The sequence below is a fragment of the Acinonyx jubatus genome, chromosome C2, assembly GCF_027475565.1.
Source record: "Acinonyx jubatus isolate Ajub_Pintada_27869175 chromosome C2, VMU_Ajub_asm_v1.0, whole genome shotgun sequence".
NCBI classification, from domain to species: Eukaryota; Metazoa; Chordata; class Mammalia; order Carnivora; family Felidae; genus Acinonyx; species Acinonyx jubatus.
The window spans coordinates 46,907,968-46,932,745 of NC_069384.1; the positions used below are offsets into that span (position 1 = coordinate 46,907,968).

The following is a 24,778-nucleotide window of genomic DNA, read 5'->3' on the forward strand; positions in this document are numbered from 1 at the left end:
TTGAACTTGCAGAGCTCTTGAAAGGGACTACACTTTGAGAACCACTTCTCTCAAGGATAGACAGTCTGAAGCATAAATGACAAATATGTCCTTCTCTGAAAAAGCCTTTAGTTTGGGCTATCACCTTCTGCACGCTATCACTGAGTGAGCCCTTTGCTTCATCCAAAGCAGCTTCATCCACTGACCTAGTCACTGCTCCAGTGTTTCCATCATTAATAAAACTAGTTTTTTGTTCCCTATCTCAGAAAGGTGGAAGATTCTCTGCCTTTAATACCTGTCTTCCAGTTCTCAGAAAAATCCTAAATGACAAAACTGTCTCCATTAGACACTGTGTTTTATTTGAAACCATAATTTGAAATAAAGTCATGGAAACCACAAAGCTGCCTCATTTTTAAAATGCATCCATCCACAGTGCTGTGCATATCAGCTGACATTTGATTCATTTCATATTTTTTTGAAGCAGTTACAGTGAACACCTACCATGTACAAGATACTGTGCTTGTTATTTGTCAGTTTACCTTTTTCTGTCAAAACCAGCCTATATACTTGCATAGCTCTGATCATAACTTATAATAGTTTCCCATCAACAAGTACATAGTGCGATCATACCAAATTATTTGTTCTTAAGATACATGAAATATTATATCTCTCATTCTAAGTGTGAAACTTCATTTTGAAGGGCCTCAATTTCTACATTTGCTTTTATTCTTCCAGAGCTAGTTAATACATTACTTTTTCTTCCTGATTTAAAATGTTAATCACTAAGCAGAAACTACATACATCACACTGCTTTATTCATTTTCATATCTCTTCTCATGGCTAGACTTTGATAGTGTGGTTATTATATTCCACCATATCTTTTAGCAATTCTTATCTAATATATAATTCTAATTGTTGCACTGCATTGATAGCAACTACATTCATAGTTAAATAACCACAGAACTCTAAGCAGTTTGCAGAGTAATTACAAGTAATTTTTGGAAAGTTTCCTTAGTTTGAGATAGTTCTTGATGATCAGGCCTATAATTAGTGTTTTTTTGCTCTACTCCCTTATTCAATGGGACTTTTCACTGTTTAGTCTGATTTTTAGGAGCACTCATAAAAATAGCTATGACCAGTCTTTTTTATTCAATGTGTGCTGCTTCCTTTTATTTCTCTCACAAGTCAAAGGTTTTTTAAAATTACAGCTACAGCATACCATAGTCATAATGTAATGCTCAATTCATTTGACTTGGTCAGCAAGATCTAGAAGAACAGTAACACTTTTTTTGGCATCTGCTAGATGAATATGAGTGTACATCTGTGTCTGCTTTATGTCCTTGTTATTGAAGATCCTGTCATCATCACTGAGATCATTTAGACACACCATAAATGGGTCCATATCCGGCAAGCTGAGTTACTACTTTTCCTTCACTGTGAAACAAGAATTGGGGCATGAAGTGACAGAGGAGGTTTTGGTTGGTGTCAGAAGGAATATATTATAAAAATGGGGCACCTTGAGTTAGGACTTTTCATTATCTGAACAATTTTGTTTGGGTCCCCAGGGATTAGGGGAAGTGAAATTATAAGATACGCAAATAGTCAATGACCTATTAATTTTAAGGAGGTTGGAAACATTTAGCATAAAAATAGGATCCTTACAGGAGCCTATAAAAACCCTCAAATTGAACAGAGGGACAGGGGTTGGGGCAAATCTCTTTCTTAAAAGCAAAACAAAAAAACAACTGAATGGAAAAAAAGAAAACAAACTGATTGAGACTAAGGGTCTCCTGGGAAGAAAAACTGCTGAAAAGTGTGGTTTTAGAACCAGAAAAAGACCACTCTGAGAGCTCACAGGCACAGAGTTTGGGGAGTAAGGCTACAAGGAGAATATTTTCATTATAAGACCATGGAATCTGGGCTAGAAGAGACTCTCCATTACTGATCAAAGGGCTAAGTGGAAACTGGAAAAGGTGCACAGTTAAGGCCTAGGAAAGGAAACAGGAAACTGATACAGAAGTGACAATAAGAATAGTACATGTAAATCTAGGATAATTACTTAAAGCTTGAATTATGTGTTATCTCTTCAGTGCTATAGTCAGTTAAGGAGCTTTCTAGAAAGAACCATAGGATGATGGATGTTCATTACCACTAAGCTTATGCCTCTCCATCCCCCATTTTAATTATTCATGTTAAAAAATATCTACTCAAATAGATTTTTTCCCCATTTACTCAGATGGGTTTTTTTTTTTTTTTTGGCTTGTTTTGAATATACTATAGCTACAAAGGAGGAGTTAAAAAAAATTACTGTGAATACACTGCTATGCTAAAGAGCCTACTCTTCTTTTGTGTTTTTAGCCTCTCACATACTCTGAATGAGGTTTTTAATTATTTGGAAAAGATCTTTCATATGAACATTTTAACATTTTCTCTTTTCTAGACTTTCTTTTTGAATGCTACTATGCCAAAAACAAAACAAAACAAAACAAAAAAACCCTAGCCTGTCTTTCATCAGATTGAGGCTTCAGGTCCTTGGCTGACTGGGAGTTTTAGGTGGACATCTCCCTGATTTTTTTAAGGTCTACTTGGGCCAATCACAGTTATGATGCCTTTCTTTCCCTTACTGCCTTGTCTCTCTCTAGGGAGAAGCATTCAGAAAGCTACCCAGCATGTGATGTCTTGGATTGTCAGAGTGTGCTCCTGTATTCATTCCTGAGAGCGCCTTGCCTTGGGACAGAGCATGCGGAGCTGTCTTTGAGTTGTTGATGGTGGTGGTAATGGGCTTGTCCCCAGGTTCCCAACACTTTAATAGTTTATCATTCTTTCCATTCCTTCCTCCTCCTTTCTCTAGTTGATTTTGTACTCTGTAATTTGTGGATTTGTGTTCTTCTGTATCTTCTCCATTTGCCCCAAGATAGCTTCTTAGGGAAAGGGCTGATGTTCTCCCTACTGCCCATCCCGTACTGACTCAGCAGTAGATGGCAGAAAACACTGCAGGCATATGAGTGGCAAGGGGCAGGCAGGATAAATGGACAGGATGTAAGTACACTCACTGCAGCACCAATGGAAAAAAGGCAATAAAACACTATAGGAGGTAGGGTAGTGCTAGGGGAGAAATTCAGATCCTGGATATCAATTTTCAGAGTTGAGTCATGGCTTCCCCACTTCTACCTAGTGTGACTGAGCGAGCAGTTTTAACCTCTATGGGTCTCACTGTCTTCATTTGTAGAATGGGGATAATACTGGCGACTCCCTTATAATAGGGCTGTTCTAAGGATTAGGCCAAACAATCCACATTAAAGCTCCTAACATATTTATTACCTGGCACAGGACGTATCAATTACTATTAGAAGTGGGAAACTGAAGGTGAAGCAACACAGAAGAGCACCTCAGCCACAATGGGCTGGCCTAAAGTAGGGGTCACCTATGAGACAGAGTCAGAGTGAACACTAGAAGGAAAGATATAATTACATAATCTGTTTACTGTTTCAGGCCATTCATGCATCTTTTCAGCCGTGCACATGGTTAGCCATGTTGATTGTCATTTTAGGCCAGAGATTCTCAGCCTTGACACCACTGACATTTGGTGCTGAATAATTCTTTGTTTTGGGGCTGTCCTGTACATTGTAGGATGTTTAGCAGCATCCCTGGCCTCTTCCTAGTGAATGCCAGAAGTAACCCAGGAACCCCCAATTCCGGTGTCACAACCAAACTATCTCCCAACATTGCAAAAACCCTGGGGACAAAAATCATCTTTAGGGAGAACCACAATTTTAGGGCATAGGTAATTTTTTGGAAAACTTCTATTAGACCTCTTCGTGTTAGTTGTCTCTAATATTCATAGCTCTTTTTCATTATCTGCTGCTCCACTGTATTTGGGATTAGCCATTATTTTCCATTTCTCTTTGATTTATAGATCTATACCACAGGCTCTTCTCCCTTTCTGGAAAAGTATAATGTTGTGAATGTGCATTATTCAGTGAAATGCCAGCATATCACAATGGATGCTAATAGTGACCTTCCCAAAGCCTCTCCAGTGATCTGCTCATCTTACCCCTATTCTTCATTCCTTGAGTGTGAACATGTATTTTCTTTGCTGGGATCAGATGCTCTTAGACTTGTCTACTTGGGTATTCAGAGGCAGCATGGGCTGACTGATTTGGTGTAGACCTGGAGGGAACAGTCTTTTTCTGTATATGCTGCTCACTGCCACGTGTGGTTTCCCCAGTGAAAAATATGGAGAAGACTACTGAGGATGTTTTAGAATGTTTTTCACTGAGCACTTCAGAAAAAAATATAAAGTAACAGGTTGAATAATACCCACATTGTCTGATAAACCGGTCATTTGAGGTTTTCATATTGCTGTGTAATTAATTTTGTAATTATTTTGCTCAATTTTAACTCTTCAAGTCAGTTTTGGATTGTAGATTAGCATTCCTTTTTTGGGGCGGGGGGATTCATGACATCTTTATTTGAAAAGCAAAGGATGTTACAAAGTAGAAAAAGCAGAAAAGGCAATCAGATGTCATTGATGTGCTTTGATGGCTGGGGGCTCCCTCAGGTACCAGGTTCCTGGGTGTCCCCGGTCAGGCTCCTGACTTAGCCCTCATCTGTGGCTAGAGCGATTAGCATTCCTAAATATATAATACATGTTTCAAAATAGGTATATTAAAAGGTAAACTGTGAGTGTCTTTCTCCCACCTCATCCTTCATCTACCCATTCTCCTTTCCGAACCAGTAACCACTGTACATATTATTTCATATATACACTTCTAGAATGTCTTAATGAGTAAGCAAATACAAATAAATATTCTTATTATCTCCCTTCTTTATGTAAAATATAGCTTACTGTAACTGTTCATCTGTCACCTTGATTTTTGCAGTTAAACATTGTCTTGGAGATCTTTCCAAGCAGGGGTAGGAAAAAGGAATAAAAATCAGCATGACTGCTAAATAAAATCTTTACAACTTCATGCTAAAGAAATTAAAATTTGTAGGACTTTTTTAATCAATATAGAGGGAGCATATACTTTTGCTGTTTTAAAACTTTTAAGATAAATTTTACATAAAAGACAATTTTAAGATAAGTTGTAATAGTAATATTATTTGATTATAATTTTTATAACAGCACCATGATTATTGTATAACTGTCTTTAAAATGTCTGCGTGTAGCATCTGCAATTTCTTACTTGAGAAACTGAAGCCCAGGCAGATTAAATAACATGCAAAGCCACTGTTACAGTAACCCTGGATTTGGAACAGACTCCAGTTCCCAGCTATGATCCAGTGCAGGATTTAGCTTATAGAAAGAGACAAGCATACTGAAGGTCTACTCTTTGCCACTTGATCTAATTTAATCCTTATAACAATGTTATAAGGTATTATTTCCATTTTATAGATGAGGATAAGAATCAAAAAAACTAAAATATAGACAGGTTAAATAATTACCAAACAGCACAAATAACCGAACCAGAATAAAAATTCACTGACTGCCAAGTGTGTGTTCTTCCCACTTAACCAGAGTACATGCTAGAAAGCCCAGAGTACTGACCTCAAAAGAATTTCCTCTTTCTCCCATCCCATGTTTTTAGTGTTCATTTGTTCATTTCTATACTCTCCGCCCCCACCCCCTTGACTCCCTGATTCCTTGTACCTTTGCTCATTCTGCCAGCCATACCACTTTCCTTGTTTTTCTCTGACCACAACAGGGTCTGTGTCTTTTGTACTGGTTCCCTTCCTAGGGAGCCCCTCATCCCCTCATGTCATAGTACCATCTGGTATACTGTATTTTACTTATTTGATCATTGTCTTTCCTACTAGAACATAAACTTAATGCGAGTGGGTAGGGGTGTGTGTGTGTATTTTATTTACTGAATGGTCAATTACTGGCCAGTTTTATTCCATGCTGTATTTTTAGCTTGGTACTTAATTGGTATTCAATAAATATTTGAACAAACACCTATTCTACTTTTGAACTACGTTATTCTACTTAAGTACTATGTTAAGGATTAAGGGTGTAACTGTAAGCAGTAGACACATGATAAGTAGTTCGTTCCTTCCCTCTATAGTCTGTGAATAACAGTTAACATTTACTAAGCAATTATTATATGCCATGTACCATGATAGTCCTGGAAACAGTCATTGGAGGCAAGTAGTGTCCTCATTTCACAAAAAAAGCAACTGAGGCTCAGAGAAGTTAGATTATTTGCCAAAGTTTCTACTGGTTAATGGACAGAACCAGAATGCCAATACAGTTTTTACTCCAAATCCTGTTTCTCACCACTATGACATACATCCACACCTCCTATCTTATGTATCTCATGTACCAGGCTCTCCAATGAATAAATGTGTTGTAATATTCTGCCTGTCAAAGGCACAGAAATCACTACCACTTACAATCCTCTGTTTTGTCATAGTATTTTTTTGTAGGTTTGTGATTACTTTGAGCCTTGATGATGAGACATTAACAGATATTCTCTTCTCTTAATCACTGTAATAATAAAGCAAGTTTAGTCATTTGGCATAAATTCATAAACATTTTTGGATGGTTTAAAAAACTGACTTTGCCAGTAATAACATCTCATGTTCCCCAGAGGAGGTGGGTTTGTCATAAATACCATTTCCGTTGAACATTTCAAGGAACTTAAAGTTCTCGGAAAATATTTTTAACAGGCAGCCTTTTCTCAGGCATACTTCAAGGGCATAATACTACATGCCCTTAAGAGTGTGGGTGCATGTGCTTTATCATGTTAAGAATATTTATATGTATTTCTCTTATTGCTCAAAATCCGTTTATATTTAGATGCTTCTTTTGTGTCTTAATGGATTGAGGTAAACAGACATGGATTCTTTAGAAGAGCATTCTAAGGTAGCTGCAGAATTTTCTTTGTTTTTAATCTCCATTAGTCCCTTTTTTCTCTTCCCAGATCACAGGTTATTTTCATTCAGATATTGTAAATAGGTATTTTGGAGGATTAGTTTAATTCCTTTCTCTTAACACTCTTTGGTAGGTCACTTTTCTTTCTTGTATTTTCTCCTCTTTAAAAAGTTACAAAGAGTATATCCTCTTCCAAATCTTATTCTGAGCCCTCCCCCCCAAAAAAAATTTTTTTAAGCCCCTAGTTCCTGTTAAGTCTTAAAGAAAGAAGAAAAAAAAAAGCCTTTCCTCTTTTATTTGGCTTTCTTAACGTTAATTCACTGGTTTTCAGTTTGTCAGATTTAACATAAAAGGCCAAAGCAGGGAGCAGTGATGCGCCAGAGTGGATAAGTTCACTGGTTTTCACCTCCTTGTATTCTGGCTGCCTTTACAGAGGCAGTGGCTACCGTGGTATGCTTAGGAAACCAAACGTTTCCTAACTTGTTAGTGGGAAATTAAAACTTCAGAAATTTAGAAACCACAACAACAGAGGCTTATGTTTTATCGTGACTCTTGAAGTCACACAGTTTGCCACGGAGAAACAGGCTAAATTCAGAATGTAAATTGTGAAACATTTTGATCTCTAGAGAATCCTCCTCCCCCCTCCATTTTAGCTATAGTAACTCAGTAAAAAAGAGGCAAAGGAACTAGTAACATTTAATAGCACTGAATAGGATTCACACACAGGTCAGGGCAATTGCAGGATGAAGGTTGTTGCTTGGCTTGGCTTCCTGCTGATTAACAATCAGATCGTGAACCACTGTGAACATCTTCCATCTACCCTTATCCACTTTTCCTAGTTCCTGAGGATGACTGGTTTCTGTCTTCCTCCAGGATGTTTTAGAGAGCTGGAGTATGGGCCTTATGTAAAGTTTAATTAGGTGGGAATGTTTTAATCTAGAATCCCTTAGAATGTGAGTGACCATTTTTCTTGTAGTCTGCATTTGTGTCCCCTTGTGTGCATTATAAAAATTAAAATTTTCGGGCGCCTGGGTGGCTCAGTCGGTTAAGCGGCCGACTTCGGCTCAGGTCGTGATCTCACAGTCCGTGAGTTCGAGCCCCGCGTCGGGCTCTGTGCTGACAGCTCAGAGCCTGGAGCCTGTTTCAGATTCTGTGTCTCCCTCTCTCTGACCCTCCCCCCGTTCGTGCTGTGTCTCTCTCTGTCTCAAAAATAAATAAACGTTTAAAAAAAAATTTTTTTTTTTAATTTTAAATTTTGTTTAATTTTTCCCTGACAGTTCAGAGCATTTGGATTAGATTTTCCTTTTCTGCTGAGCACTGAGAAGACAGAATACATGAACACACAGTTTGATCCTATTTTCTCTTCCCCAGGTTGGGTTCTTTTCAGATGAATGTGTTCTAGAGAATATTAACCTTATGTTGTAAGGAGCAGTTCAATCAAGATGTTACGGTGGTTAGCAATGGATCTGCTAGAGGTGAAAGTAGTGACATTATACTCTACTTCCCTTGGCTCTGGGTCTGCTGCTGATTTTGTCCCTGAGCAAGGTTCAGGCTCATCCATTTAGTTATGTTTATCTCTGTGATAAATCTGTGTGGCAGAGTTAAAGAAAAGGCTATAGTGCACCTTGTGTATATACTGTATGAATACCCATCCATTTCTGCTCTGACCATATCTTACCTCATGATTTGAATTTTTTAAGAGAGGGCAAACTATTTCAGATTTGCAGTAGTTGAAAGAAGTGTTTTTGAAGAAAGCACTGACTTCGCTATTCTTCACTTTTGTTTTTTTTTAATGTTTATTTTGGAGAGAGACAGGGACAGAGTACGAGCTAGGGAGGGGCAAAGAGAGAGGGAGACACAGAATCTGAAGCAGGCTTCAGGCTCCGAGCTGTCAGCACAGAACCCGATGTGGGGCTTGAACTCAAGGGGCTTGAACTCAAGAAACATGAGATCATGACCTGAGGCGACAACAGCCGTGTATCTAATGGTCAGGGAATGCTGGACCACCGTGCTACTGACTTAGCTCTCTGACTGCACCTCATCTGCCTGTCGCCTCAGCTGCAAAACGGGGAAGCTGTAGGATTTCATCTCTAGGGTTTACAAAGCCTTTGATGATCCTCAAATCTCAGTTCCACAGAATAAAAATTCCACCAACCTTTAGACTCCTTCCCTCCCTTCTTTTTTGTATAGCATTTTGTACAAATTCACACGTCAAAAAATGTACATTTTGTTCCATCAGAACAAATTTTGTGACTCGTCAAGGTCTCAGTGGTTCATAACTACACGGGGCATTAATGGGACCTTAACTACATGGGACCTTAATACATGGGTATTTCATGGGATTCAACTTTATTTTTGGTTCTTTATACATCAAGTATTGTATTTCAAGAAATCTTTTCAGTGTCTGACACTTAAAATGTTACACTAAATAGAAAGTACACTGAAACTGTAAAATTAACACCTAGGAAGAAGTGTTTAGACTGTAAGTTTCTGAAAAGAATTCTTTATTGTCTGTGGGTAGGATGTGATATAAGCTCTTTAGCCCATGTGGTAAGATTTGTCTTACCCATTTGTTTTGTGTGCCTCCCAGGCATGGTAGGACTTTCAAGGTAAAACAGGGAGATTCCAGGCCAGCTTTTAAGCCTTTTGCTCTTTGGTCCTTTAACTACTCAGTAACTTGTTTCTTATTTCAGGTGACTAAAAAAACCCATTGGAAAGCCCATGTTCTCATAAGAGGGATTCCCTTCTAGCAGGGAACTCAGGATAAAAGATAACATCACTTTTCAGAGTAGCTGAATTTAGGCACTAGACACACGGATTTTCTCCAGAAGGCTTAATCCTTTACTTCACTTTAGGGCTGGGTGTTAAGAACATGAGCTCTTCCAGACTGCATCCTTACAAAGCAAGCACCTCCTCTTTGGTGCTGAGGCAACCCCTTGTGCCTCAGCCTGGTGGAACCCTATATATAGCCCTTAACATAACTAAGAAGAATAATATATTTACTGAGTGCCTGCTATGGGTCCAGCACTGTGCCAACTGTTTTTGTGACATTTATTCTTCACTTTAAGGACTGAAATCTATTCTACAGAAGTCCAAATAATAGGTTTAAAAATCATAGTTTGGGTGTTCAGATGCTGTTTCAAGCCTTCTCTTTTAACCTCAGATTCCCTTTTCATAGTAAACTCCAAGGGATGCATCTGCCATCATTTTTTTAACACTCCATTCAATAGCTTCCATTTACACTTCAGTTCCCATCTTTTCTATGAATGTTTGTTCCCTACCTTGTCTGGCTGGGTCTCCCTTTGTGAGTCTGCACAGCCCTTACAGTTTTGTGACACAAATACTTTATAATGTTGTTTTATACCACTTTCTAACTTTGTGTATAATGGTTTTGCTCTTGAACAAACTCGAAGTTCCATGAAGAATTCGATACCTCTGTATCCCCCACATGGGGTTTGAACTTAGTTGTACTTGACTGACTGAGACGTGAGAAGAGCCATTTCTTAGGGGAGGATAACTCCCTCCTGGGCTGAATAATACCTAAAGATCTCAGGATTTGCTGTTATTATTAAAGCAGAAGAAGAAGTAAAGTTTTGTTCTTCTTGTTTCTGTCATTTCTGAGGAGGGACAAACCTTTAGTGAAATGAGGAATGCACCTGAAGACAAATTTAAATAAAGTCCAGATGAGGGAAGTTCCGCCATAGAATCTTAACCTTGCCTCTGATTCTTTGCATCTTTACCAGCCCAGTGAATTTTATGGAATTTTAAGAAGAATCTTGCAGGGCATAATTTTAGTGGAGATGAGTGGAATGCCAAATCACTTAACAAAATTGTTCTCACCTTTATCTGAAAGATCTGCCTGCCCCATGTATCCAGTTGTATGAAAACCTGAAGGATAATATGCAACTTCAAACATAATGTATTTCTTGTAATAATATCAGAGTCTAACTATCTTGATAATAAGTGAATCAACATTATTTTTAAACAATAGATAATCTTTCCTTTAACAGCAAAGGATTACTTTTCACAAGACTCCAGAGTGATTTACCTCCTCTGCCATTTCAAATTGACAGACTAACAAACTAAGGCTAAGGGACTTGCTTAGCATCTCACTGCGTGGCCCTTTGTCTTTAGCAAGAAGGAACTTTCTCCTGCTCTTCTCAAGCTTCTAGGCTAAGCAGCTCCTTCCTTTTCTTCAAATATAACAGCAGCAGTCACTTAAGTCTTGTCAACCCAAATGTGATGAATGTTTCACATTCCTTTTATGATTTCTGCTCAGAGATTTGTTTTCTGTTTTGGTTCACTTAAAAAAGAATTTTAAAAAGAGGGAGAAGAACTTAGTTCACCTTTAAACTTTTGTTCCAACCCTGGTGGGCCATGAGATACAGTAAATCTGGCAGATTTGCTTCTGTCTGCGCCGCCCATCTTGAAGGGCTGACCTCATCTTTGAGGCTGTACTTGGTACAGTGATCTGGAGCTCTCACAGGCTCCAGTACTATAGTTGTTAATCTTTTCTCTGTGCTTAAGAGTAGACTTTTTCCTCACATCCATTTCATTTTCTTAAGCTAATTTTTCTGTAATGATATGATCAGTAGCTTTTATTTTTATATAGTCTTCAGTTCTGCTTGATTGGTGTACCTACCCTCAAGGGTTACTGCTCATTATTCTGTCCTTCCCCAGTATTGAAAGATGCTTATGGTGGATGACAGTGTTTCTTTTTTTGTTTGTTTGTTTGTTTTTGTTAGGTATGTGGAAGCCAAGGCTTTAGGAGGCTTACCCAGGGAATAGATGGTAAAGACAAGAAGAATGGAACTTGGATTTATGAACCTTTATTCCTACTAATTAGTTGTACTGTTGAGATAAACACTATTTGTCCATGCCAACTTAGTGTCATTAGTAAGTAAGCAAGGAAGCTTGGAGATTATAACTATATTCTGGTTAGTTGGGTTTTTTTGTTAAACAGCCCCACACTGTTTACCTTCACTTAATTTTTATGTACGCTGACCTGTTTTACCTATATTGCTTTATCAGTCCATTAAAAAAAGAGCAGAGACAGGGCCATTGTGCAAGAGCTGCTGGTGATCTTAGTCATTGTCACCAATATGGTGCCAATCAGTTTTAGTAGGTGTAGCTGGGTTAATGACATGGTGTAGTGTGTAGAGAACTTAGTTGCTGGCCTGCCTGGTGCTTAGCACAGTGCCTGGGAGATATTAAGTAAATGTTTGCTGCTGAGTTACAAGCCCTAGGCTGGCTTCAATGATTGACATTGGAATTACCTAACTGAAACTATAGAAAATTCACTCCTTTTCTGTAAAACCTGGCAGATGCACTGAATGACCCATAGAAACTTGAGAGTCAAAGTGTATGCTTGGGAAAAGGCAATCTGCTGGTTTCTCTTAATGGCAAGGACAAACTGTTTGGGTCCAATGACTGCATCTTCTAGGTCTTCATATGAGGCACAGAGATTAGGAAAAACAAAGGTACCTACACTTCCTTAAAGACAAAAACCACTACATTCTGCTCATCCATATTTTGTTTCCCACCTATTCCATGCCCCATACTGTATAGTACGAAGTACATTTTACTGCATTGATTTCATCTGAGCCTGATTTGTTTTCTGGTTTTTGTGCTTGTAGTCAGTTCAATGTGGTTACTTCAGATAGTGGCAGAGATTTGTTTTGGGCCCCTGAACAGAATCTCAAAGAAGGGGCCTTTCCTAGCCCATAGTTTTCTTACCAAGTAAGGAGCTTCTAGGTTGTAATTTATTTGTTGGTACATTTATTCAGCACCTTCTTGTCCCAGGGACATGCTTACTAACTATAGCGAGGTACTTTGCCAGGCACTAGGAATAAAGTTGGTTGCAAAATTGACCCTCAGGGAGTTTACAGTCCAGGAGAAAGACAATAAACAAATAAGCAGTTAATATGTAATTTAGTGTCATGTAGCAGTGCACTGTGTGAAGGAAAGTAAAGCAGGGTAAGTATCACCAGGAACTCACAGCCTTCATTAATTACTTCCTCTGTAGTTTTCAGGGAAGTTCTCAGTTGTTTTAAAGATATTGGGTCATTGTGAGTTTTGAATGGGACCCTGCTAGCTAGGGAGGTCTGGAGAGTGTAGAATGCTTAGTTGGAAGATGCTGAGAAGAGGTCAGTTGTCAAATTAGTGGTTTGGACCTAAATGTCTTTGACATAGAGCATATATACATTCTTCCTAGGGAACCACTCAACTTTTAAGCAGAGTGAGCTTTGCCACCCAGAGGACCTTTAAGTACAGTTATTATTTGTTTCCTTTGTCTTTCTTTTATCACCCCCCTCCATTGTAGTAGCCTGGTTTAACTCTATTGGTTTTTACCTCCCTCCTTTGCCTTGCCTTTTTACTACTTATACTCATTAACAAGAACTTTGAACCTTTCTGCTTTCTTTTTTAATGGATTTTGTATCCAAATTAACACCTCTAGTGCCAGGGCTTCTTCTGGGGCTTCTGCCTTCATCTCTTCCTAGCACTAATTTAAGGGGAAACCAAAGCTATAGCCCAAGAATGCAGGGGGCCCTGGCTCTGCCTCTGAGTAATTTTGTGTCTCTGAGCCAAGTCATGCTGTGAACATCAGTTTCTTCTGTAAGGGGAGGCATTTGGATCAGATGGCCTCCAAGGCCTCTTCTAGCTATAAAGCTCTGTGGATATTCCTTGCCAGAGAGAGAGAGAGCGAGAGCGCTTCTCTGGGGCCTAGGGCATCCCATTGTTCATATGAAAAAACTTATGATCAAGTTTCTTCTCAAATTCCCATCTATGGAGTTGTGTGTTTGCTATTCTGATGTAAGATGTGATCTCTTTTACTGATAAAACTGTCCTTTAGGCTAGAATCAGTAGTTACAGACAAACACAAGAAGGTGAGTGTATGTCTGGCTACACCTTTACCTGCCTTAATGGTACACTTACATACCTATGGCTCTTTCTACATACCTTCTTATCTACATACCCCGCCCACCCCCCCACACAATTCCTCAAGCTTGTCGTTAAAAAATAATAGTGTCTTTAAGAGTTAATCTTATTTTGGAACCAATAGGGAATAGGAATGTGAGGATGGTCTAAATGGAGAAAGAACACTGCTAATGTGTTATTCTGTTCTTGGGCTCAGAATTAAAATTGCTGCTGTCGTATTTTAATGTGCTCAAGCTTCTGAGAGAAAAAGCATGAAAAGGGAATGCTTCTCCATATCTGAAAAAGAACCAAGGGACTTTCCTTGGAGAGCCTTCCCACTTTTGTTTTTCTCAGCTTTTCCAGTCAGAGGTAATGTCAGAATAGAAGAAAGCCAGGGGAGAGATAATTTTAACTCTGCTTTTTAAGAAAAAGAAGGATGCAGGAGGGCTTACAACAGTGTTGGTGATGATCTGCTAGGAATTAGTGCATCTAACATTCAAAGTAGAAACTGACCCAGCACATATTAAACATAAGTGATGGGGTTGGTGGGCCCATAAATACTGTAGTGGTGGCAGAAGCAGCCACAGAAAAATTTCTTTGAAAGTGTGTGATGCTGGCTGCATATGCAGTGTCCCTTCCTTCATCTTTAAATCCTTATTTAAAACATAATTTGCAGAAACTAAACAATCGGATTAAATTGAAGCTACATCCATAGTCAAAAACAAATTAAATAAACTTTAAAAAAAAGTTAAAATTAATGATACGCCCAAGAGAATAAGGTAGGATGTGTTAAATTTTTCAGAGATAATGACTGGCTGTGTGAACAACAGATTTCAGTACATGAAGCAGGTTGAGACCAATATTGGTTTACATCACATATTATGCCACAATATCCAGTCTTTTATAAACAGTCCTCTTCCTGCTCCCGCCTTCCTTTTCCCCTCAAATAGGGGGCTGTATTTTTTTCTCTGTTCACCTTGTAAAAGCATTCACTTTGCTCTGAAGCATTAGATATGGACAGAACATGACTTAAGAAGAAAATGGAATTTTATTCTTGGTGCTCCATTTTCACTTTTTACCTCAAAATCCATTTATTACCAAAGTCATTTTGGGGGGGAGGAAGGCGAGACACAGAAACCTAAAACAAAGTTCATAGCCTTTTGAGAAGGCAAATTTATGGGAATTGCAAGTAGACTTGAAAATAAAGTTCAAAGCTTGGTTTGTGTTTTCATATTGCCTCTTTCTATAGATCTATAGAGGGAACTATAGATTCCCTCACAGCATTAGGAAAATATGACAAAAATACAAGTGCTTCACATTTAAGGTCAATTGCCATAAAAGGCAAATGAATTTATTAAGCATAAAATTTGTATGTGCTTTATTTGGAAATGAAAAAATTTATATTCCATCTATCTAAAACATTTTTTCCATCATATAGATTGTCCCTAGGACTAATAAATGCTCATTCAGAGAGTCCACTGTGTGATAATGTATCCACAACAAATCTTGTTTAACTTTCAGTTTTAAAAGGGGTCTCAATGGATGATTTGTTTTTGAACCATGCTTTATAGTTAGTAAATGGAAAAAAAGTGTGGCATATTGGAGTGTGTCATTTACAGAGTAAAAAGTGGTGCTTGCCTTTTGTAAAAAAAAAAAAAAATAATAATAATAAAATAAAATGCAGACCCTGGGAAACACAGCTGTTAGAGATTTAATAGAGGTTATGATTTTCAACAGATGAGCTATAGTTTATGGTACAGATGGCACTTTGGGTATAGCTGAAACAGTAATTGATGGTTTCTGTTTCCCTCCTCCTCTATCAGATTCAAAAGAGTGGAATACCTTTTTACCAAAGGAAGAATTTTTCCGTTTCCAATTACAGCCTATATGAAATAAACAACTTTTCTGTGCATATTTTCTACTTCTCCACAATGACCTGGGTGTTGGCCCCTCTTTCTTATGGTAGGCTTCCCTAGATTTAAAATAATAGTTTTAGAGAAATCCTACTTTTCAGTACTAACCTGCAGTTCATATAGCCTATCTTCAAACCAAATAACATATAATTTTTCTTTTAGAATACTAAAACCAAAATCTTGCATTGCTGCAAACAAAATTAGCAAACTAAACAGAACTAGGAAGCAAAAGTAGTAGGCACCAATATTATATGCTTTAAAATACTCAACCACAGGAATTGCTAGAAACAAAGATAAATCCCCAATCTGGGGCATATTAAACAAATGCTGTTTCAAATGATAAATAAAATATAGATGCTATTTCAAAAGAAAAATAATTGTCAGACATTTCTTAAGTTTTATTTTAAAATGTATGTTCAGACCAAATACAGTTTGAGTGATACATGATTTTTTAATTTCCTATTCCAGTGTTTTAAATGTGACATATATTTTATTTTTAATTCTTCTGCTAATTTTTATTCTGAAATGTGAAAACATGTAGATTTTCATCCAGGTGTTCAATTATCAGATGGTAAAAGTTCATTTATAGCAATAACCTATTCAGGGTTCAGATGTAAGTTCAAAATGCCACTGATTAACAAAATTCTTCTATAGGCTTTGCCTTTTAAATTAGTGTTTCTACATAACACAACAAACTGTGTCCAAAAATATTACTCTAGAGAAGCTAGCGTTATCTTTTTCAGTTTGTCATTTATCCATTTACTGGAGTTGAAGTAAAAAGTTGGAACTCAAAATCCTGAGTTACGTCTGACACAGACTGCCATATGCTTTTGCTCGTAAGATTTTTTTGAAGCTTAAAAAGCTCAACTTTTTAAGTTAGCGTCCTCCTAATTACAAGCTATATTTCTAACAGGGATTTTCTGGTGTTTTGTATGAAGATTCACAAAGGGGAGGGGGTGAGAAACGGCACTAATAAATCCACTACCATGTGGCAGTGTTTCGCACTCTGCTCTTGTCAGACATAGGGGAATTTAAGTCCGAGGAGAGAGAAGATCAGGAGATAGAGTTGTGGTATTACGATGTACTCCCTACCCCCTCCCGCCCCCGCCCCCGCCCCCATTCCCAAAGATTTCTCCATACAGGCAGGATTCGGTGTGAGGCTCGCTTGGAGAATGTAATATATAGTCATTCCCCAGCTCTCCTCATTTAAAATCAAATCTGAAATCCGTTTTCTCGGTGTGAGTAAACTTTCTAAGTTTTGTGTGAGTTTTAAAAGGTTTTGAACCCAGAGTTCATTGGACGCGCTTTTCGAAACCTGTCTGCAGTTCGTGATGCTGGTAACTTTAAAAGCCACCTACAGTCAGCCTGGCTGTCTGACAGCAGTGCCCCTTGCTGGAGCGGAGCGGCTCTCCCGGGCTTACCTGAGCTGCCTGCGCCGGGGCCGGGCGGGGGGCCGGGAGGGGGCCGCTGTCTGGCGGCGCTGCGAGCGGGCTGTGCGCGCTCCGGGAGTCGCCCGAACAATGCGAGCGGGGCGCCGAGCGCGCCCGGCCTAAGGGCGTTACGTCACTGCGCTGCCTTATAAGGCGCTTCGCATGTGCGGCGCGGGCGGCGGGGGCGCCGGTGACAACCAGATCCGCAGCGGCGGCCGCGGCGGCGCGGCAGCAATGCGCCTCAGCTCCGCTGACGCTCCGACCGTGTGAACGGACTGTCGGTCCCCGGCTCCCCGAGGAGGGGAGTGGGCGGCGGGCCCGGGACGCCGGCGCCCTCCTGCCTGGCTAACCAAGTCATTGGGGGTCATGGTCGATCCGCTAGTAACTTTTCTCCCTCCGGGGCTCTAAAGCTTCTGTTATTGCCTCAGATTCTTAAATGCACATCCTGTTATTCTTATTTAAACTTTTGTAAATACATTTTTGTTACATTTGTTTTTTGGTTGCTGGGGGGAGGTAGGAGAGGGAGCCAGAAGTTTTGTTGGTTTTTTTTTTTTTTTTTTTTGAGACATCTCGAGGTGATTTAGACTTCAAACCTTCTCCTTCCTTTTTGTAAAGAGTAGGGGTCCTCAGAGGATAGTATTTTATTTCCTGATGATGTAACTACCAAACAATTCTTGAAGTGATGATGGGAAGGCCAGATGAAATCTTTTTTTTTTCAGTGTTTTTCCTGAAAGAACCTCCTAGTTCCTCTTTTCTGCATGCCTGTGTTTAACGAAAGTAGTTAAAACTAATCAGTTTATTTGGCAGAGAAAAATATTTATTAAAAGTAAAGATAAATGTGTTGTGCTGTACTTTCAAGACAAAGTATAAAAATAGAACTTTAGAACAAGTTTTCAGCCATTTGTTCCCTGCCACCAGCAAACAAAATAAAGACAAGAGAAGAAAAAAGAAAGTGACCAAATATGACTGAATTAAGCATGTTACCTAGTGTGGGGCAGATTTTACTTTTATAAATTCTTTTTCTGGGAAATGAGAATTATGTTCCCAATTATTTTGCACATCAATAAGAGAAGTAATCTCTGAAAGCCCTAGCCAATTATATGAATCTGCTAAGTAAATTAGGGATGTGGCTGTCTTATTTGCAAGCTTCAAATGAATTGAGTAAAATTTTGAGTCTATTTAACTCTTTTTAAATAAACAGTAAAATAGGATTGTTTCCTGTTATGACATACATATGTCTATAGAATTATTTGTCAAACAGGAGTAATGAAAATAGCTTGTATCTTTTCCTTAGTTTGGAGTAGAGAATGCCTGGTTGCATAGAATGTATAGTTAGTGAAAACGGTGAAAAAAGATACAGGGCACAGAATGTGTGTCATCTTAAACTGTGGGCTCACTTTAATAGTTCTTCTAGATCACTCTGCCTACAGAGAAGCCTGTTAAACTACTCCTGCTTTTTATATATACTGTTTTGAGAAGCTAATGACCATGCCCTTCAGCTGAGCTTAAAATTCAATATTTGATTTGTATTTTCATATTAACATTTTAGATATTGGTTTGTGAGTTTTGTTACTCAACCTTATAGTTGTGAAGTGTATTTGAATCTTTTTAGTCTCCTGTGCTTGCCTTGTACTTATTAACCATGTTTTTGAGACTTTTATGCTAGATTTGATTTATTTCAAATGAGATAAAATGACTGCTGTGAAAGTCGCATAAACACCTGAATCTCAGTTGCAGACTACTAACATAAAAGATCTTTACCCAAAGCCAGCATTTTTGTAACCGATTTTGCCCCCTTTCCCCTCATAGGTACAGAGGTTTCCTAACATTGGACACCATCTTTTATTTCTTTCCCACATTTTTTATACTCATGTTTTGCATTTATTTTCATATTTTTGACTTCCCACTTCCCCTATAAAATCTGTCAGCATTATTTCCTCCTTTTCTTTAGCTGCAGTAGCTGAAGAACAGAGAAGTTAAGTGGATATAAAACTTGCCTCTGGTTATGAAGCCAGAGAAGAGAGGATCAGGACTTCTCCTCTTTGTGTGCCTTGCCTGGTGCCCTGTTACTTTCTGAAGCAGTGATCTCTGACCCAGCTATGACTCAGCATTCCGGCTGAGATCATGGTATAGACCCATTCTCTTCAGGAACCAATAATAACATTTGTTGAGCTTTTAGTTCATGCTAGTCACCATGCTTAGTGTTCTACATGCACTCCATCATTTAATTTGCATAACACATCGTAAGGTGGTATTCATACTTTTCAGATGAAGAAACACATTTGGAAGAGTAAAATGGCTTGACCAAAGTCAGAAGGCTATTAAAGTAACAAATGCAGAGATTTGAACCAGTGTTTATATATACAGCCTTAGTCTCCTCTTAATGGTTTGCTCAGAATCTCTCAGAAGTGTTGGTAAAGAAGTGTTCAGATTTAACTGAGAAGTTTCTATGTTTCCAGACTGAATGTTAAACTAGGAAAACCAAAACTGACCTTTGCAGCCCGCCCCCCCCCCCTCCCCACCAGAACCACCCTAATTATGCACTGAATAACCCTAGGGAAGTCATTCACATTGGACACATCATGGATTTGCAAATTTATTAAGACAACATTTTCGAGGATGTTGACAAGTCTTGTTCTAATAAAATCAGAATATTATGACATTTTTGCTACAGATGAAAGTCCAGGGTCTTGAGTAGGAGGGTATCTTTATCAAACTGATTCGAGAACCCTGGGTCTTGTATTGCTAACTCCAGCCAGCCATTAGTAATGTACTCCACTGGCCACATGAATCGACAAATAGACTTTTATTTCCCTCTCCTTTCCTATGAACATTCTCTTTGAGATGTAGTTTTTGTTTTCTTGGCTTCTGACATGTATTCATTATCAAAAGAATAGTGTTGTGAGCACGGTGCCTCAGTCTTGGCTAAGAAAACTTTTACTTTTTTTACTGAAAAATTTCCTGCCCAGTTGCTGTGTGACCCTTCTCATTTTATAAGGCAGAATTTCCTACAAATAAGTATAGCTACAAATTAAAGTCATTTCTATAATAAGTAATTTAAATTTATGATCTAAATCAGCAGTAGCTTTAAGTTGTGATTTGGAAAGGGTAGAAAGGAATTTTTCTACTGATCTAATTGCTTTCTAATGAGGAAGAGGGGTTTGTAGGCAGCAAGGGTGGAAACTAGGATGTATCAATTCAGTTGAACTGTATGAATCACCTTGTTAGATAGTCAAAAACAGTTCAGTATCAGCAATTTCCCCTGGTTCAAGCTAATGCCAGGAGTTTAATACAGTGACCACGGCAACCGATGTTATTAGCAATGTCCACAAATGTTTAAAAATACCATTAATGTGTTACTAAGCATGTCAAATCCAGTTTCTCTTTGTGAAATCACTACTCTTACTTTGTTTCATGTCTTGTCTCCCTGCCTTTGTTTCTACTTGTGACTGGTGAAGTCTTCTAGTCATCCAAATAAGTGCAAGAGAAGCAGTATTCATAATGCACCTTTCTTACAGCTGCCCACAATTTTCATTACTGCTTCTTTCATCAGTTAAGGGGTCACTGCACTGTTGGAATCTGTGGGATGGTAACATTAACTTTGAATGTGATATGTTTGCTCTTTTGCCTCCTCTATAAAATAGTATACATGGAAACATTGTAACATACAAAGAAAAACAACAATTCTTATCACAGGCATTGTTCTGTACGAGAAGCTGAGTATAGTGGAGACAGATCCAGGATGGCATGAGATGGAGGCAGAGTTCTGTGGTTTTACATTGCATTAGGCTGCAGTTGGATTGGCCAGAGTGTGACCCTTTTGCACTAAAGTATTTCTGTCTCAGGGAACATTCTGACACCTCACTGGCAGGCTTCTTGCAAAGCAGCTTTGTCTCTGAGCATTGGGCTAGCCTGCCATGTATCTGGTGCTGATCTCTCCTCTGCTGCTGTACAACCTCAGAGGAATGGATTGAGCACCACAAGTGGGCAGCTGTAGAATATAAAGCCAAAAGGGAAGTTTGAGGGCAAAAGCACCTTCTCTCCATGCCAAGAGCAATCAGTTTTCTTTCTTCTTCTTCTTCTTTTTTTTTTTTAAATAGCATTTTATTTTTTCAGTATGCTCCATGACCATCGTGGGGCTTAAAATCACAACCCTGAGATCAGAGTTGCACATTCTATCCACTGAGCCAACCAACCACCCTGAACAATTAGTTTTCTAACTGACCTGTTCCTTTCCCTCTTCTTCCTATTCCCCAGATGTCTTTTGACTAGTTATGTACACATAAGTGCCCACAAAAAATATACCACATCCCCAGGCAGCAAGCACTTGCACTGTGTGCCTATGGCCCTTCACAAATAGTTAATGGGCTACAGTGAACCTGGATTTACAGAGAGACCCTCTCATTCTTATCTGCAACCCAGATCTCCTGTCCTCCATAGTCCTTGAAGTTTCCAGAGGCTCTTCAACTATTCCTGTTCATACTTTAGCTGACTTTGATCTTATAACAGGGATTTATACCCTTGAAAGCAAACTCAGGCTGATTATAGTAACAATGTCAGTGGTAATACAGTAGTAATGTTAGGGAATGGGAAGCCTGTTAGTAACATGATTTTCTGTGGCTTTAAAAATTAATTTTAAAACAGTTCAGTGCCCGTGATAATTTGGAAAATGCAGAAAACTAGAAAAGACATTTTATATCTAGTCATACCACATGCATACTGCCAACTATTAACAATTTGATGTACAGTTGACCCTTAAACACAGGTTTGAACTGCATAGGTCTACTTATATGCAGACTTTTTACAGTGTAGTCCTATAAACGTATTATTCTATTGATTTTCTTAATATTTTTTCTGTAGCATACTTTATTGTAAGAATACAGTATATAATACATATACAAAATATGTGTTAATTATATCATTAGTAAGGCCTCTGTTCAACAGCAAATTATTAGTAGTTTTTTTTGGGGGGGAGGCAAATTTGTACACAGATTTTTGACTGCACAGGGCTTGGTGCCCTTGATCCCCACATTGTTCAAGAGTCAACCACTCTATGTTTCCTTTTAGTCTTTTTATAAACATTTGTAAAACATCTTTGTTTTTACACTGTGGGCCATATGTGTGTATTGTGTCTTTTTATCGTTATTTATATATTTTAATCATGTTCATTGCTTTTCTGTAGATAGTGGGTCATTTAAAAGCATATATTTGCATATTTTCTCTAGAAATGATACTCATAAAACCAACCACTGCCTGCTGTCCCACTGACAGTGCTATAGTTTTTGTTATTCAGCAAGTGAAACAACACAGTCTACATTTAAGAGATAATCTCCTGTTGATCCAGGGACCTCCTGTTCTTGGTTTACGTGGGATACTATGAGTTGGTTTTGGGACTCCAGTGAGCATGCCGATAGGTGAGCAGAATGACTTGAGGAGAAAGAAGAATTGATAAGATGACGCCACCATAAGATTATTAAATGGGAAGCTGGAAAAGCCTGCTATTTAGGTCCAGTTCATTTGCTTATTTATTTCTGCAAACAGTTTGTGTTTCCTTGGTAACTAATAATAGTTTTGAGAAACTGTTGAACTCACAAGTATTACTGCAAGAGTAAAAAAATCCTCGAATCACAGAAATTAGAGACAGAAAAGACCTATTAGGTCATCTTTTTTGTCCCTTGCCAGTACAGATTGTTCTCAGTGCTTTGTTCAGTCCCTCTTTAAAGAGACCTTGTCAAAAAGTTTTACCCCGTATCTTTTTTAAGTAGTGCATTTTTAAAGAAAATAGTCAACAGAATATAGTTGCGGACTTTGATTTCAGGCTAAATATTTGTAGAGAAAGATCTCTGGGTTCAAAGTACAGTTGAACAGGTTTTATTAGTTGGAAGTCATTGGTATAGTTTAGGATGTCATTGGAATAGTTGGCTAAGGGTAAAAAACAGCTGGGTAAGTTACTTTATGTGTTTTCTTTTATCATTGGAAACTCAATTATAGAAAAACAGGATAAACTTTTAATCATATAAACTCACTGAAATGGTCTAGAAGGCCTGAGGAAATAAAGTGTTTAGGAAGTAGAGTAAATGGTTCATTCTAAGATTAGATTTATGAAAGAGACATCCTGTAATCTCCCTACTGTCCCCAATTCTGCTTTGTCCTTTATTTACAGTTAATTATTGCTTGATGTGAAGATGGCTTTCAGTTGTAAAATCCCCTCCCTCAGTCAAATAACTTCTTCCATACCCCAGAAGGACAGCATAAAACTGTCTCATAGAGCAGTCAGTGGTGGTGTTACAGACTAAATGCTTCAATTCCCTATATTATAATTAAAGATGTCTTCACTGGGAAAAATGATGAACAAATTAAGAAATGTGCTTTGAGTTTTATTTTGAAGAGTGATCATTTCATTAAATCACATTTTAGAGTATAAAAGACCTTACAAAATATCTATTCTATTTATTGCCATCCCTTGTTCCCCCTTTTTAAATAGATGAGATAATTAGACCTCAGAGAAGTTAAAGGACTTGTCCTGAGGTCAAAAGCAAATTGGTGACCCAGCCACTATGTTTTATGGGCCTGCATATCTCTTTTTCGGAAACATGAAAAATCAAAAATGGCTTAATTAAATAATGTCATTAGAACTGTCAGAAAGAATATATCTGAAATTATAATTAAAGTTAGAATAATTTATCTAGGTCTGTAGTAACTACAGAAAAAAAATACAATATTTTTGTTCCATTTCTTTTAAATTGAAGATCTCTGTATTGCTGGTAATCGAATCAAGCCACTAATATAGGCCATGGATTGACAACTCCAGCCAAAAATTTAATGGAGCAATCTGAACTTTTAATATTAATTCTGTTCTATCATTTAACACCATTGTCTTGCATGCTTGCCAAATGGTCATTCGGTACATGAGAAATGCTGTTGTCATTAGTTAGTGCTGAATAGCTCCAGGGATTTTTTACTCCCCCAACAAGTCCATTCCATTCCAAACTGAAAACTGCCTTCCTCTCACTTCTACTGACTATTCCTGGTCTTTCTAGGGAGTTATATTGAATAAATACATTGCTTTGACATGACAGTTTTTTAAATATTTGAAGACAGCTTGTCCTGAATCTTAAACTATTTGTATTTTTATAATTTGAGCCTTTTCATACCCTGTTTCTAAACGTTTGTGCTCAGAATGAACAAATTACTTCAGTATATCAGGATTATCTTCCCCTTTACAGACTTTGTAAAGTCTTTTGTATGTGTGTGTAAACATAAATTTTCTTAGCATTTCAGGTAACCACATCAGACTGCTATGTCATTGTGCTTACTGATCACCAGCCTCCTACTGATCAACTACATACCTATGTATTTTCATCATGTACTGCTTCTGTAATACAGGTTAATCCTTTCTATCCTATGCTGGTTTTGTTTATATTACATCTTTCTTACAATAACAACAATAATAGACGACACATTTAATGTTTAATGGATGCCATGTAATATATGCTTTACATATAATATCAACTTCGATCCACATAATGACTCTGTGGGAAACACAACCGAGGAACAGAGAGATTAAGTAACCTGTACAAGATCACAGAGCTAGTAAATAGTGGCACCAGGTTTTGAGTTGCAGAGAGACTTCAGCAACCTCTGGTAGAAATCATACTCAG

General features: G+C 38.1%; 2 protein-coding genes and 1 long non-coding RNA gene across 7 annotated transcripts in view; 2 read left to right on the forward strand and 1 right to left on the reverse strand.

Annotated features, from left to right (window-relative positions):
• The window catches only part of CMSS1 (cms1 ribosomal small subunit homolog), a 376,852-nt gene that overhangs the window by 42,305 nt on the left and 309,769 nt on the right, over positions 1-24,778 (forward strand). The window lies entirely within an intron of this gene.
• Positions 1-24,778, reverse strand: part of FILIP1L (filamin A interacting protein 1 like) — a 297,991-nt gene that overhangs the window by 35,377 nt on the left and 237,836 nt on the right. Inside the window, exon 1 of one of the 3 annotated variants that reach the window (XM_027077621.2) lies at positions 17,109-17,260. The exons of the other annotated variants lie outside the window; for them this stretch is intronic. The gene's annotated coding sequence lies outside the window, so the exon portion shown is untranslated. Of the gene's footprint in view, positions 1-17,108; positions 17,261-24,778 lie in introns of those variants that run through there. 3 annotated transcript variants of the gene reach the window in all.
• The window catches only part of LOC128315156 (uncharacterized), a 79,911-nt gene that overhangs the window by 31,679 nt on the left and 23,454 nt on the right, over positions 1-24,778 (forward strand). The gene's annotated exons all lie outside the window — the stretch shown is intronic.